Raw genomic sequence first — 17,049 nt, 5'->3', positions numbered from 1 at the left:
ATTGATTTTACGTGAATCTTGTACTATCCTATATTTTCCGCTTGGCTTCTTAATTCCCATAACAGGCGAATTACAAGGACTGATTAGTATTTCTCTTAAAATACACTGCTCAATCATTTGATCAATTACAGGAGTAACTCCTGCTGTTATCTCAGGACTCATTTTGTATTGAGGTTTGTTTGGAAATGTTGCACCGGGTTTCACCGCAAACTGAATAGGATCCACATCTTTCATCAGACCAATCTCCTTTCCTGAGAAGTCCCATACATCAGACCTTACTGTATTTCTCAGCTCTGCAGGCAAATCGTCTTCAGTAAGAAGTAAAAACAATTCATCCACATCTGTCCCTTGCTTCGCTAACACCATCTTAAATGCTACATCCTTATCTGGTGTTTTAAAAGCGATACCATCAGGGGTACAGTAGATGGTACAATTCATTTTACATAACAAATCTCTCCCTAAAAGGTTCACTGGACTCGTATCACATACCACAAACCGATGCATGTCTCTGAATCTTCCAATATGAACTTCTATTGGCTTTGTTATTGGGGTTTTCATATGCTTATTGGAAACTCCTATGACTTGGATAGTTTCTCCTGAGAGAGGTAGGTTTGGAATTTCTGCTGCTCTTACAGTAGAATGGGTAGCACCAGTGTCCACTTTTCCATCAACAAATGGACCTGACTGATCTACCTCTAGAGTTGCGCCAAGCACACCCTCTTCCTCCCACCTCAGGCACCGTCATTGAGATGATTCACACTCTCATTGCACTGCAACAAGTATTGCGAAACCATTTGCACATTTTGATTCTTACCAATTTGTTTACATCCGTGAAATGCAGTGTTCACACTGTCTCTGCACTTGAGAATTCACATTATTTGGCATAAAAGCTTGTGGTACATGTAACTGTGGAGTAACTACCTGCTGCTGCTGCTGTTGTTGGTTCACAACCACCTCATTCTGCATCTGTGAAGTAAAATTTTGATTCAACCCATTATTCTTCAGTACAGATCTACACTTGTTCTTCCAATGTCCAAACCTTCCGCACACATGACATTTCTTTTTCAATTCATCTTTATTCATTTTACCTCTACCACCACCTAATACTTTACCATTCTGATTCTGACCTTTCACCTGATAATCTGTTTGGGAAACACTGTTTGCGTCTTGCTGTTCTGCCACTTTCACGTGTGCCCACATCATTTCCTCTTTTAGCTTCTTGTGCCTTGATTCACTATCATGTCTACAATACTTTTCATACCTCAGTATCTCATCAACCGTTTTACTCTGCCAACAAATCAAATGTTGCTGACTCATATTACTAATTTCTGGTTTTAATCCAAATACAAAACGATACACAAAATGTCCCATATCTTTATCTCCGATATTCTCCGAACCCACTGTACTGTTCGAATACCTGTAACAACCTTTCATAATAAGCATGTACTGGTTCTTTTGGTTCTTGGGTTGTCCTGTCGATTTTAACCCAATCTGTTTCCTTTGGGGAAATTTTACCCTTCAGGTAAGTGATTACCTGATGGTATTTCTTCATCACCTCATCTGAAGGTGCACCTTTATTCGCATCTCTAGATATTCTTCTTTAGGCCAATCAACAGCAATCTTACACTCGGTCTATAATTCTGCTGGAACAACAATTTCAAATAAACCATCTAGATCCTTCAACAAGACTTTTGAAACCTTAACAAACCTCTCTACCTGTTTGTACCATTCAACTGGCGTTTCCCTCAACCTAGGGAAGTCCTTAGTATAGGATAATATATCCTGTCTTGACCAAGGAACATGAACATATGCAACATATGGAACTAGGTTGGGCTTGCCCACCGGGCTATCTGATCAGACATGTACCTCGTACCTCTGGTAGGGGAGGTGGAGTAGGTTACATCTTTAAAGACTCGATTTCCCTGGTGGAGCTAGAGGTTAGGGAAGTAATGGGGTTTGAGCTTATGGGCTTTTCCATTATGTCCCAGGGTGGTTCGTTGATTACAGGGTTACTATGTTATAGGCCCCCCTCCTCGACCACAACCTTTATTCAGCCATTGGTTGATTTAATTTACGATCTCTCAAACTCCCATGCTAAAGTTTTAATATTGGGAGACTTTAACCTCTGGCCGTCCGGCCCTCAAGACCTGGCCTATAGGGAGCTCTGCCAATCGTGCGGTAATATTCAACTTACACAGTTGATTTCATCACCCACGCACGTTAAGGGACACGTGTTAGATCTGATCTTTGCTGCGCCGGAGGTGGTGGTGGTGAATGAGATCTTGGAACAGGATTGGACAGATCATTTCTTGATCACTATGTCCATTGGTGTACCTGGGCCGTTAAAATCAAATACTACAAGTGGCTTTAAGTTTAAGCGCCAATGGGCCCGACTGCTTAGAGAGCCAATTCGTCCTACTCTGCTGCCTAGGGGTTTTCGGGTGGAGGACAGTGTAGATAAGAGCTACGCTGCACTCTGTCAGCAAATCTCGGCATCCCTAGAAGAATTGGCTCCTCTGCGGAGGGTGAGGGACAGACCTAGAGCGACTAATGCCTGGTTTAGCGACGATCTGAGACAGCATAAGATCCGCTGTAAACAGGCTGAGCGTACTTGGAGGAAAGGATATAAGGAGTTGGACAGGGTAGCGTATAGAGTGGCCTTACAGGTATATAAGAACCAGCTGAGAAGTGCTAAGGCAAAGTTCTTGGAAGATACCTTGGATAGGGCCGCAAATAAATCGCAAACCCTGTTCAAGCTGGTCAACAATTTATCTAATCCGTCCTGTACAGCTCCTACCATTCCAGCCTCTCAGGTGCTGTGCGATTCGTTGGCCGCTGCTTTTGAGGAGAAAATAAGAACTATCTTGAATGGACTTTCAGTGCCCGGACAACTGGAATCACCGCCTCCTCCTTCACCGGAATTTCTTCGCCATTCGGCATCGCTCCGGGATAATAACAAGGTGGATACCTTCTGTTTACCTTGCTTTCCCATTCCTACATCGGAGGAGTTTGATTCACTGGCCAACGGAGTGTCCTCGGGCTCACCACTGGATCCAATGCCTCATAAGATCTGGAAGGCATTTCAGGACGAGCTGTTCCCTCCACTTCATTCCATCTGCTGTCAGTCATTGATGACGGCGACAGTTCCAGATAGCTGGAAAGTGGCAATAGTAACTCCACTATTAAAAAAGGCTTCTTTAGATCCATCTTGCCCAGCTAATTATAGGCCCATTTCGCTCTTGCCTTTTGTAATAAAGGTCCTTGAGAGATGGGTCACAAAAGCCTTGTCCAGCTATCTGGAATTAAATTCCTGCCTGGATACAGCTCAGTATGGCTTTAGGCCGGCACATGGCACGGAGACCGCATTGGTCACCGTGTTAGATGATCTGCGAACGCGTGTCGACAAGGGCAGTTCAGTTTTTCTGGTACTGCTGGACATGTCGGCCGCGTTTGACACGGTTGACCATGCGGTTCTCCTGGAGCGTCTCCGTAGTGCGGGTGTAACCAGTCTAGCTTTAGACTGGTTAACGTCCTATCTCAGTGACAGACAGCAAGCAGTGGCTTTACCACCTTTTCAATCAGCCACTCGACAGGTGAAGCAGGGAGTTCCTCAAGGGTCGGCGATTAGCCCGATCCTGTTTAATTTATATCTTCGACCCCTTATAGCATTGATTAAGTCATTCGGCATATCAGTCATCAACTATGCCGATGACACTCAATTGATTTTTTCTTTTGAGGGGAGTGAGTCGGTTTCGAAAGATATCTTTGATAGCTGCATGTCGGCCACGGCTGAATGGCTGCGAACCAACTCACTCCAGTTTAATGGGGCTAAAACGGAGGTTCTCCATTGCTCTCCTGACCGCCTTCCTCGGGCGTTGCCTGATGACTTTTGGCCACCTTCCATACTTGGCCCTGTGGCAGGAGCTAAATCGGCCCGTAATTTGGGAGTGGTGTTTGAACCGGACCTACAGTTGGATGGTTCAGTTAATAAGACCGTAGCGACTTGTATGGGCCTGCTCCGCGCTCTACGCAAAATTTTGCCTATTCTCCCCAAAGGCTTTAGAGCAGAGGTGGTGCGGAGTATTATACTCAGTAGGTTAGACTACTGTAACGCACTGCTCTTAGGAGCTCCTAAAAAATTGATCCTTAGGTTGCAGAGGATTCAGAGCATGGCGGCAAAACTGGCTTTATCGCGCCCACGCTCTGCTTCCTCCTCGGCAGCTTTAGCTGAGCTACATTGGTTGCCGATTCAGCAGAGGATCGCCTTCAAGGCGGCATGCCTGGTATTCAAGGCGCTGCATGGACTTGGACCATTACCACTCCAGGGCCTGTTTTCTTGGTATCAACCTGCACGGCCTTTGAGATCCTCATCGGCGTTTCTGGTGCGGGTTCCTAAGATCACCAGAGTTAGGATAGGTGGCCGAGCTTTTAGCCACACAGCCGCCTCATTATGGAATTCCCTCCCGCTAGTGCTGAGGGGTAAGCAAGATCTGACCTCCTTTAAAAGGGACCTTAAGACCTATCTGTTCCCTAGGGCAATGTAAATATTCTTCCGGTGGTTTAATTTGGGGTCTCAGCGCCAGGATACCCTCGGGGTGACAGATGCGCTTAATAAGAGTCAAATACATACATACCACCTGGAACTTCTCTCATCAGACACACCCTTTTAGCCTGTTCGGACACTCTTAGTGGAAATAAAGACTCATTTTTATTGGCAGACATTTCTTCTTTCTTTTTCGCCCATCTACCTTTCCACCGTTCTACATCTCCCCATTTCTTCAAAATACTCAAAAATTATTTTATTTGCGATCTTTTGCCAGATGCATTCAAACTCTCCAAATCCTTTTCAGTAAAATCCAGTCTATATGTTTTCTGTAATACTCTTGACTTCTCTATGTCTAGTCAATATTCACAAGCAGCCTCTGTCAACTTCTCATAAAGATTTCTTGCTTTCCAAGTAATATTTTTGCACTTGAATAACAACTCTTCATCTCAATAGCTACTCAATCTATCTGGGCTTATTGTACCAATAATCATTTCTTCCAAATCCACTCTCAGTTTACTCACAACTATGTTTTGTGATTGAGGTTTTCGCTTTTCTATTCCCCTTATCCAGTCATCTAACTCATCTGGTGAAGGTCTCATTGAACTCTCTGATGCTGGAGTGACATTCTGCACTATTCTCCTCGGATCCATTTGCGCACCTCTCTTAGGGGTTTCAGTTAACATTTTACAAACTGGCAGCTCAATTAATGAAGTACTTGTTTCAGATTGTCCAGCTTGTTCAACTGTCGTTACCACCTTATTCCTATTACTATTCATTGGAACTGTCAACGCATTGACTCTCAATAAATTCTGGTTTTCTCCATACAATGGAACTATAGGACCAATCGTTACTAGTACTGTTAATGCTTCCGCATTCAGATTCAACTGATTTAATTTCAGAGTCATCTCCTTTCTTGCCCTGTTCAACATATCCATTCCACTCTCTTGTACTACTCTAATAACTACCGGGACTTGTGGAACCTGTGGAATTAGTGGGGTTCCCATTAATGGTGCATTTGGAACTGTTTCACTTGATTTGTCTTGATAGGGTGGAGGTCTTTTAATCTAGATGTCATCTAATAACTCATCAGATTCACTCGGGTCAAAATTTAATCCTGATGTCTCTGCATTTTTCTTTTTCTCCTTACATTTGCCTCCGGTTGCTTCTTCAGCAACTAAAATTGGATACAAACCCTCCGTTACACCAGCTCTCCTCCATCTTTTCATTCTTTCTTCTCGACTTTCAAAAGGATGTCTAGTCATTAAATTTCTGTATCTTATTCCACCCCTATACTTCTCTCGCTCAAACGCCTCATATTCCCATTCCTCGTGCGCTTCATATTGAGTAGGTCTTGGTCTTGGTTCTGGAGAATTCATTCTTCCTCTCAGATTCTGTAAAATTCTTACATTAAATGTACCATACTCCGGAAAGGCAAAAACACCATCATCTGTTGTGTATTTCATCCCAATTGTCTAACCAAGTACACGTATGGTAACCACATTCTAACATCATAAAAGAAGCAGGCGTTCTAGGAGGTGGAATAGGAATTGTCGTACTTTGCAATTTGGGACCGCGTAGGAGGCAGGGCCCTACCCCTGTCTATCCCGGTATTAGCGAACCGCGAATGGTCAATGCGGTATGTACAAGTGCTTTGTGTAACGTTTTAGCTATGAATGCACTGTGTATACGTTATTATACATCACTACGTGGGTTCCATCTTAGAGCGGTGGCCATCTTATGGTTGCCCTCACATAGGCTACATATCATGAAGCAAATACGGGCCTTTTAGAGCACATGTGCCTTCCTTTGACTTTTCTGTGACCTGGGCAGCTTGGCTCCGCTGCCCCAGGTCAGTCCGGTCCCACGAGCTCCCCGTCCTCTGGCCACCTGTGATTAGCATCAGGGCTTGACACACCATAAAGCCTTTTCATCCCACACAAGCCTCCAGCTAATCTCTTTCACACCTGACTGTTCCTGCTTTATGGCTTGTTTTCCAAACAGGAGATGCTCATGTTTATTGGGGCCTATCGATATCTGATGTGGGATCTGAGCCTTGCTGGGTAAATAATTGTGGGCTGGCTTAACTGGAATGTGGGATGGTCATCATGACTCTGCCTTTTCGTTTGTAATGTATACCTTTATATGGTCATATCGTAAACCAAGGAATGCGTGCCTGAAGCATGATATTTTGTATTTAAGGAAAAGCCCGTTTCTGTGATTTTTAGCAGTCTCCTGAAAACATACACGCTGTTGTACTTCTAGGATACCTGTAATTGGTCTGCAGCCAATAAACTGATCTTTGACTTCACCCAGAAGACTCTGTGTTTCTGTAGGTCTGAAACAGGAAGAACCCGAAGTCATAGGGTGTGTTCCCCTGCACCGCTGGGCTTAAAATTCCCAGTACTTCAGTTGGCGCCCAACTCGGCGCGATTTCAGCGGTACCGGTCCAAGCCAGAGGTTTGTGAGGAGCTTCGTGTGGAAATTCTGGAGGAAGGCCGCCACTTCATCGACCCCTGCATGTCGACGTGGTCCGAAAGTCTTTCTGCGAGGTTCTCCGCGTCCCGACGGCTACGAAGGACTGCTGCCCTGATTAATCGCCCTGTTTTGGACCCTTGACGATTTTGGTAGAGCGAAACAATCGAGAGAGTCTTCTGGTGACGCCATTGATCATCGATATTCAGTTAAGTATAAGTGGAGCGTCTCCCAGTTTGAATTTGGTATCCTTCGGGATTATTTTGATTTGGAGTTTGCAAACCCCAAAGCCAGAGGACTCGTGTATTCACGAGACTATCGTAATCGATAATCCTTTGAAGTTTGGAACTAGACTAGTGAGCGAAGATGCCTGGTGCTAGTGTATTTGGAAGATTATTTTGTTTGAGTTGTGGAAGGGATTTCCAGTTAGAGGATTCATGTCCGGTTCCTCCAATTGGAACTCCAACTTATGAGCTTTATGTAAAACATGGCGTGGGCCCCATTGCATATAAAGAAGTATGGATCCGATACACCAGAAAGGACGGTGTTTTAAAATGGCCCCAAAATGGTAGTTTCGATACAGATATCTTAGATAATTTGGAAGTGAAATTGTTTAAAAAGAAAGCCCGGCCGGCGATGTTTGATTCTTTCCGCCTATGGCGAAAGGAAACCAAACAGAAGGAAATTAAGCTAGTGAAAAGAAATAAGAGAGAAAGAGGTATGTCAGTGATGCAAGCAGCTGTGCAATTTAAAGATAATGAGGAGGAACAAATGAATGAGCAGTTACATAGACAGCGCAAACTAGGGATCGATAAATGTTACCCTGTTTTGTCACCCCTTGTACAAGATGAGACAAAAGAGAAAGAGAAAGATTCCCTAATGTCCCATTTGCTAAGTTCGCCACCCCCATATGCGCAAAATGCCACAGCACCTCCACAGCTTGTAAATGTGCAGCCTCCAGTAAATATGCCGCAAGCCTTCCCACAGCTGCCAGCTCCTCCTCAGCTGGCTCCTATCCCTGCAGTGCAGCCCTCTCAAGGGTCGCCAGTTTTGTTACCTGTTACGCCCGTGCTTCCTGCGACTTTGCCTAGCACATCAGCAGCTTCCCCTGGCGCTCCTTCTTACACTACCCAGGTACCTATATCTGAATCCGTTTTTCTTCCCTCTGTCTATCCCCCTGTTTTCGCCTCAACTTCTCCTTCTGCACGACAACGACTAGCTAATGTAGTTACTAGTTTAACGTCGCCTCTCTTTGGGTCATCTAGTGTGACTCCTGCCTTACAGCGTAAGCAATTGCGCAGTCAGCTGCCTGGTCCCGACGAGAAAGAGGTGTTAGATCATTTGGCGCGTAGGTGGATTGGTTTCCCTTCACTCTATGATGTGGAATCAGTTGTTAACGCTTTTCACCAATGGGATGCCCCAAAGCAGAGGTATGTCTTTGATAAGATGTGTGAATTCCTCTGTGAGGAATTGGAGGATAATGGTGCAAACCCAAACCCACAGGAATTGTGTCGAGTGCGATTTGATTATGAAACAGGTATAATTGTGGGCCCCAATGTAGATAAAGCAGTTGCGACTTTACTGTCCCTCAGAAATGGGGATTGTCAGCAATCATTGTTCGAACAGGAATTCCCTGTGGGGAAGAAGGGAAAAGCGCGACAATACCCTATGAGAGAAGTCCCTCCGGTATGGAAAGAAGCCGTTGCGGCTAATGCCGCTCAAGGTATTGCTGCTGCCCCAGCACATTTTCAGCGTGTTTGGGTGCATGTCCCTTGGAAGCGTTCTGAGGTCTTAGCGCTTAAACAGACATTGCCTGACCCCCGTAAAAACCCATCTGAAAGAAACACGTTAGTTAGATTCCTCACCTTAGAATATCCCCAGGCGTCAGACTGGATCCGGAAGATTTTTCGTCAGCAATACCCCTTGCGCGTCGCTAGGCGTCGTCTGCGGCTCCGCGTCCGTCGTCGGCGTCGTGCGCCGGGATGACGTCGTCGGAGTACTTAGACGCCGCCCTCGCGCGCTGACGTCAGTTCTTCTTTTTTCCGCGCCAGTAAGCGCAGATCCGGGAGAGCTACCCCTTTAAGTCTTTTTTGACTAAATCTTTTTGATCATTTTTGATCCTTGTCTGTCGACATCTGGTGCCGGTAGGATGCCTGGGTTCAAGGCTTGCGAGGATTGCCATCGACTGATGTCGGTGACCGATCACCACCGCCGGTGCCTCTACTGTTTAGGCCCCGACCACGACGCGGAGTCGTGCAACGACTGCCAGGCCCTGACTTCGAAGGCTAGGCGGGAGCGGTCCCGCAAGCTTCTCGAGCTTCGCCACTCGGCTCCGCGTCGTGCGCGATCCCGGTCCAGGAGGAGGTCCAAGGATCGCTCGCGGAGCCCTAGCCGACGCCATCGATCGTCCGGCTCCAAGTCGTCGGGTAAGTCCAAACGCTCAAAGAAGTCCAAGAGGCGACACCGCTCTTCGGACTCCCCTCGCCAGTCGCGCGACTCGGCTGAGGGTCAGGGTGGTTCCACCCCCGCGGCTCCGGCGGAGCCGCAGGCGCCGCGCCCGTCCCCATACCCTCCGGTCCCTGGGACTAACGCGACGCCGGCGGAGGTCAGTGCCTTCCTCTCGGCCATGAGGAGCCTGGCCCCGCCATCGACGCCCGCTGGCGCGCCTTCGGGCCCCGCGGACTCGACTGGGCGACCTTGCCTGCCGGCGGCTCCGGCCCCGGCGCCGTCGACGACTCCGGTCTCGACGCCGCAGGTCCCCGCGGGGCCCATGCCTGGGCCCCCGTCGACGCCGGTTGACCTAGTCACTCCTCCACCGGCGCCGGCGACTGAACCACCGGCGCCGCCACCGGCGCCGCCGGCGCACACGCCTACACCTCCGGCGCCTTCGGCGCCGACTCCACCCCAGTTTAGCCCTCCTCCGGACCCGGCGCCGCAACGGCGTCGACCGACGCCGCATCCGACGCCGCTTGAGACCTATCATCTCTACAGTCCGGTTCCGATCGTTTCTCCTGTTTATCAGGAATCGGAAGAAGGGCGCGACTGGGAGGGGTTCGAGGACCCTATGGCTGTTCAGTCACAGCTTTCTCAGGACTGGGCAGATGAACTGGGGGAGGCCAGTGGGCTGGACACTTCGCCGGACACTGGATTCACTTCTCCTCCGACTGTGGCTTCGGAGGAGGGTGCAGCATTTTCTGTGGTGCTGCGCAAGGCGGCCGCAGCCCTTGGGCTCGAGCTGCCTGCCGTGGCTGTGAGGACTAACATCCTCACTGAGGTGCTTCAAACCGCAGCAAGCTCCACTGAGCCTCTGCTGCCGTTCAATGAGGCCCTCACTGACGTTCTGCAGGGCACCTGGTCCAAGCCCTCCACAGTTCCCCCTGTGGATAGGAACGTTGCCAGGCGCCACCGACCTGCTCCGGGCGACCCCAGTTTCCTGTCCCAACACCCCACCCCCGAGAGTCTGGTTATCCAGGCCTCTACCTCCCAATCCTCCTTCCCGACCGCTCCGCCGGACCGGGATTCCAAGAGACTCGAGCAGTTTGGCAAGAAACTGTTCTCGTCCCTTAGTTTGGGCCTGCGGTCTTTGAATACCGCCTATCTCTTGGACCGTTATTCCCATTCCCTGTGGGATACGGTGGAGGACGTGCTGCCCCTGTGTCCGGAGGAGATCCGGACACGTCTTAACCAGGCTTTGGCCGATGGGAGGGATGCAGCACGGCACGCCATACGATGTGGGCTTGACACCACGGACTCGCTGGGTAGGGCGATTTCCACCACGGTGGCGCTCCACCGCCACGCCTGGATGCGGTCCACGTCATTTTCCGGGGATGTCCAGACCACCCTCATGGACATGCCCTTTGATGGCACTCGCCTGTTTGGTGAGAAAGCGGACAGTGCGCTGAACCGCTTTAAGGACTCCTGGGCTACGGCCAAGTCCTTGGGCCTCTCGGCTCCGCGGGCGCACACCTCCGCTTTTCGCCCCTTTCGTGGCCAAGGAAGGGGTGCCTCCTCCCGTACGCAAAGCCACCAGCCGCAGAACCAACCTGCGCGCGGTCGCGGACGTGGTTTCCGCCGTGGCGGAAATGGAGGACGACGTGGTCAGCCCACCTCCACCCCGGCAGCATCCGCCTCAAAGCCCTCCTAGTCCGAGCTTTCAGGCCCATTCCACGCCAGTGGGCGGCAGAGTTCGCCATCACCTGCTCCACTGGCGGTCCATTACATCGGACAGGTGGGTGCTGCAAATCGTCCGAAGGGGCTACTCCCTCCCCTTCGAGACGACCCCTCCAGCCATGCCACCGCAGCACCACCGTATCTCGGGGGATCATTTGAATCTTCTCCGCGAGGAAGTTTCGGCCCTCTTGGCCAAGGGGGCCGTCGAGCGCGTTCCGAGCCCAGAAGTAGGTCGTGGTTGTTATTCCCACTACTTTCTGGTTCCCAAGAAGGGCAAAGGGGGCCTACGCCCCATCTTGGACCTCCGGAACGTCAATGCCTTCCTCCGAAAGGAAAGGTTCAAGATGCTAACGTTGGCTCAGGTTCTAGCTGCCCTAGACCCCGGAGACTGGATGGTAGCGTTGGACTTGCAGGACGCATATTTCCATATCCCCGTCCTGCCGGCCCACCGGCGTTACCTGCGGTTCACGGTGGGCCCCGAGCACTTTCAGTTTACCGTGCTCCCCTTCGGCCTCACCAGTGCCCCTCGGGTGTTCACGAAAGTGATGGCGGTGGTCGCAGCTCATCTGCGCAGATCAGGGGTTCCAGTCTTCCCCTATCTCGACGACTGGTTGTTGAAGGCGGGCTCGCCCCGGGCAGTCGTCTCCCACCTCCAGACTACGGCGGATCTCCTGCATTTGCTGGGGTTTTCCATCAACGTGCCGAAGTCACACCTGAGTCCCTCTCAGAAGCTCCTCTTCATCGGAGCGGTTCTCGATTCGGCGCAGTTCCGGGTCCATCCACCGGAACAGCGGGTCCGGGATATACAGGCCCTGATTCCCATCTTTCGGCCTCTATCCCGGGTTTCGGTCAGGCTAGTGTTGCGGCTTCTGGGGCTGATGGCCTCCTGCATCCTACTAGTGCATCACGCCAGGCGGCGCATGCGGGCTCTGCAGTGGGACCTGAAGTTTCAGTGGGCCCAGCATCACGGCAACCTGTCCGACCATGTCTTGATCTCGGAGGGCACTGCACAACAGTTGCAGTGGTGGCTCACGGACCGCGAGTGGGTCAAGGGCAAGAGCCTCTCCCTTCCCCAACCGGAGCATGTCGTAGTGACGGATGCGTCCCTCCTGGGATGGGGTGGCCATATGGGAGAGGCGGAGATCAGAGGCCTCTGGTCTCCGGCGGAGTCTCGTCTCCACATCAACCTGTTGGAGTTGAGAGCGATCCGGCTTGCACTGAAAGCCTTCCTTCCCTCTGTCAGGGGAAGTGTAGTGCAGGTGTTCACGGACAACACCACCGCCATGTGGTATTGCAACAAACAGGGCGGGGTGGGGTCGTGGACCCGTTGTCAGGAGGCTCTGCGCCTCTGGACATGGCTGGAACACCAGGGCGTCACCCTAGTGGTTCAACATCTGGCGGGCTCGCTGAACGCCAGAGCAGACGAACTCAGCCGCCGGTGCATGATGGATCACGAATGGCGTCTGAACTCCGAAGTGGCGCAAGGTCTCTTTCAGCAGTGGGGAGAGCCTTGGTTAGATCTATTCGCCACCGAAGAGAACGCGCAATGTCAGCAGTTCTGCGCGTTGGAATTTCCAAGGCGGCACTCGCTCGGCGACGCTTTTCGTCACGAGTGGAGTTGCGGTCTGTTGTACGCCTTTCCGCCTATACCACTTCTGCCCAGAGTGCTGAAGAAGATCAGGCACGACCGGGCCCAAGTCATCTTGGTGGCTCCGGATTGGGCACGAAGGTACTGGTATCCCGAGCTACTCAGTATGTTGACCGATCCCCCGATACGTCTGCCCCTTCGGGAGGATCTTCTGTCGCAGCAGCAGGGAACGGTCCTCCACCCGAACCTGTCCAGCCTCCACCTCCATGCGTGGAGATTGAGCGGCGGCAGTTGATGCCATTTGACTTGCCTCCTGAAGTCTGTGATATCATTCTGGCAGCCAGGCGTCCCTCCACAAAGTCGGTATACGCCTGCCGGTGGAACAAATTTGTGGCATGGTGCACAGCAAAGGCTGTGGATCCCCTTTCCGCCCCTCTTTCTGAGGTTCTCCTCTTTCTTCTTTCTCTGGCCCGGCAGGGCTCTGCCCTGGGCACCCTGAAAGGTTATCTTGCTGCCATCTCCGCCTTCTTGCGGCTTCCTGATCAGCCTTCTCTTTTCAAGTCCCCTGTGGTTACACGCTTTCTCAAAGGCATTACACACACGTTCCCTCCTGTCCCTTTTGTAACGCCTCAGTGGGACTTGAATCTGGTCTTGACATTCTTGATGTGCGCTCCCTTCGAGCCTCTTCACAATTGTCCTCTTCGTCGTCTGACTCTTAAGACTGCTTTTCTGGTAGCCATCACCTCGGCTAGACGGGTGAGTGAGCTCCAGGCTTTATCTTCAAAGCCTCCCTTTCTGTCTGTTCATCCGGACAAGGTTGTCCTTCGGCCTCGTCCCTCCTTTCTTCCGAAAGTGGTGACTCCATTTCATCTTGGGCAGTCTGTCACCTTGCCCACCTTCTTTCCGCCCCCGCATCCTTCCAAAGAGGAAGAGAGGCTCCACCGTCTGGACCCAAAACGTGCGCTCTCCTTTTATCTAGACCGCACGAAACAGTTCCGGGTGGACGACCAGCTTTTTGTTGGGTACGTGGGCGCTAAGAAGGGGAAAGCTGTGCACAAACGGACCATCTCTCGGTGGGTCGTTTTGTGTATCAAGATTTGCTATTCCTTGGCTAAAAAGGACCCTCCTGTTGGGCTGCGCGCCCATTCTACTCGGGCCACGGCGGCTTCTACTGCCTTGGGACGGGGAGTCCCTTTGCAGGACATCTGTCAGGCGACTACGTGGGCTTCGCTACACACGTTTGCCAGGCATTATTGCCTTGACAGCCAAGTCCGGAGGGATGGCTTCTTTGGCCGTTCTGTCCTCCAGGACTTTCTGGTGTGATCTTGGTTCGCAGACCCACCACCGGGGATGGTATTGCTTGGGTATCTATTCTAAGGTGAGGAATCTAACTAACGTGTTTCTTTCAGATGAACAAGTTACTTACCTTCGGTAACGATGTATCTGTAAGAAACATTAGTTAGTTAGATTCCTCACCGACCCACCCATCCTCCCCGTTCTGCGAACTGACATCTAGGGTTAAGGTTATCCTTTTCAGGCCCCTAGATTTTATTTTTGGCACCAGTGTCGGTCTTTGCATGGCTCTGTGTTCCTGGCGCGGAAGGCTATGTACAAGAACTGACGTCAGCGCGCGAGGGCGGCGTCTAAGTACTCCGATGACGTCATCCCGGCGCACGACGCCGACGACGGACGCGGAGCCGCAGACGACGCCTAGCGACGCGCAAGGGGTATTGCTGACGAAAAATCTTCCGGATCCAGTCTGACGCCTGGGGATATTCTAAGGTGAGGAATCTAACTAACTAATGTTTCTTACAGATACATCGTTACCGAAGGTAAGTAACTTGTTCTACAGGTTATTATAAGGAGTTATCACAAACTGTAGGATCATGTGTAATGAATCTGGCTGACCTAGATATGCTGTTTGGGAATGTGGTTCCACAGCCTTTATGGGGATCCATTCGTAATGTAGATCACGCTGCAGAATTGGGTAACACATGGGCTAATATCATTGCTGCAGATGCTGGCCAAGTTGGTGGCGCGAAACCTGATCCTTTGGTAGCAGAACTCCCTGGTCGAATTATTACCTACATGAAAACTGTAATGCCTGCGATGCGCGTAAATTGGGATAAACTATCCGCATGTAAGCAGAAGAAAGATGAGACAGTTTCTGATTTCTTCACCAGGTTTGAAGAAACGTTTATCGACCACAGTGGTCAAGACATGAGCACTGAAGGTGGCCAACGGTTATTTGTTGATAAATTTGTGCAGAATCTACTTCCCGAGTTGTGTAAGAAATTAAAAGATTCAGAAAGTTCTTGGGCTGTTTCCTCTTCAGCGCAAATACTGGCTACTGCACAGTATTATGAGAATAGAGACAAAGATGAGAAGGATAGAACAGATAAGAAAACAAAAGAACTGAAAACAAAGGTCCTCTTGCAGCAGGCCTATCCACCACGTGGAGGACAGAATAATTATAGGCAAACCCAAGGTATCTATCAGCAACCCCAACAATTTCAGAATAATCAGCAAATGAATGGGTATTATCAACCACGAATCCCTGTAGGTCCCAACCAATGTTCATATTGCAAAGAGGAAGGTCATTTTAAATATAGTTGCCCTAAATTAATGCAGCGTAACAGTAATGCGTATGGTACAAGAGGTAGAGGTGGTCAGCAAGCTCCTAGAGGCAGAGGGCGTGGAAATGTTCCCCAGAACGCGCGTCCTCTTCCGCCTCAAAATACCATAAATAGCTTTGATCAGCAAACCAATGCGACTGGTAATACAGCTCAGTACTACAATAATGATTATTATGCAGAAGATGACAATGTAGAAGATAATGATTACTAGGACAGCCGTAGACAGAGAGAGGGAGTTGTTTCAGTGCCAGTGGATCAGAGTGGACCCTATGTTAAAGTAACTACAGTAAATGTAACGGAGCCCTTTCTGCTGGATACTGGTGCTGAAAAGAGTTCAATCATGCATTCAAAACTCCCTGGCGTGCCTTTGTCTGGCGAAATAAATGTTTCAGTAGGTTTTTCTGGCGCCCCAGTTAGGAACCCAATTTCTAATCCTATGTCACTTTCTGTTGGACCTTGTGAGCTAAAAGCACCCCTCATCCTAACAACAGGTTGTGGTGAAAATTTGCTAGGATTAGATTTGCTAAAAAGATTGCATGCAACAATATATTGTTCTTCCTCAGGAGTACAACTTACATTAGGCAAGAAAGTGATTTCCCCGATGTATTTGTCTAAAAATGCAATGCCACCTGAATTATCATCCCTTCCGGATGTCCTTTGGGCTACTGGTCCCAATGATGTGGGTCTTTTGGAAATACCGCCATATGTGGTCACTTTAAAAGCCAATGTCAGATTGCCACGTATTCCCCAGTACAAGATCTCCAATGAAGGTCAGAAAGCATTGTTAGCAATTGTCAGCGATTTGATTAAAAAGGGTGTATTTGAAGAGACAAGAGGCAACGTTTGCAATAGTCCTGTTTTACCTGTCTTAAAACGAACGGACCCTTCACAGCCACCTGTTTACAGATTTGTGATTGATCTTAGAGAGGTTAATAAGATTGTTGTGCCACAGTTTCCAGTTGTCCCTGATATAACTGCCTTGTTAACCATGATTCCAGCCTCCGCTGCATGGTTCTCAGTGATCGATTTAAAGAATGCTTTCTTTAGCATCCCAATTGCAGAGGAGAGCAGAGACATTTTTGGCTTTAGTTTAGGAGGCCGAAGCTTCCGCTTTAAACGCGCTCCCCAGGGCTACTGTGAGAGTCCATCAATATGCAGTCAGGCTTTAAAAGCGCAGCTTGATGCACTGGTTTTACCCAGTGGCGCTATCCTTATTCAGTACGTTGACGATTTACTAATCGCCGCGGATACTGAAAAGATTTGCAAAAACGCTACCTTGTCATTGTTGCGTCATTTGTCTGCCTTTCATCACAAAGTGTCTCTCTCAAAGCTGCAATATTGTCGACAAGAAGTGACCTACTTAGGTCATCTCTTATCGAAGGAGGGAAGGAAACTGACCCCAGAAACAATTCAAGCCATTGCACAGTTGAGTGTGCCAAGAACACAGAGAGAAGTGCGTGCTTTCTTGGGCATTACTTCATACTGTAGGCATTGGATTCCCAATTTTTCCTTGTTGGCAAAACCTTTGTTAGCATTAACATGCAAAGACACACCGAATCCTATCCCATGGTCTGAAGAGTGTCAGAAAAGTTTTTTGGAATTGCGTAATGCATTGTGTTCAGCTCCTGTGTTGGGTA

This window comes from Triturus cristatus, chromosome 9 (assembly GCF_964204655.1).
Source record: "Triturus cristatus chromosome 9, aTriCri1.1, whole genome shotgun sequence".
Taxonomy (NCBI): Eukaryota; Metazoa; Chordata; class Amphibia; order Caudata; family Salamandridae; genus Triturus; species Triturus cristatus.
Note: the sequence above shows the minus strand (reverse complement) of the source record.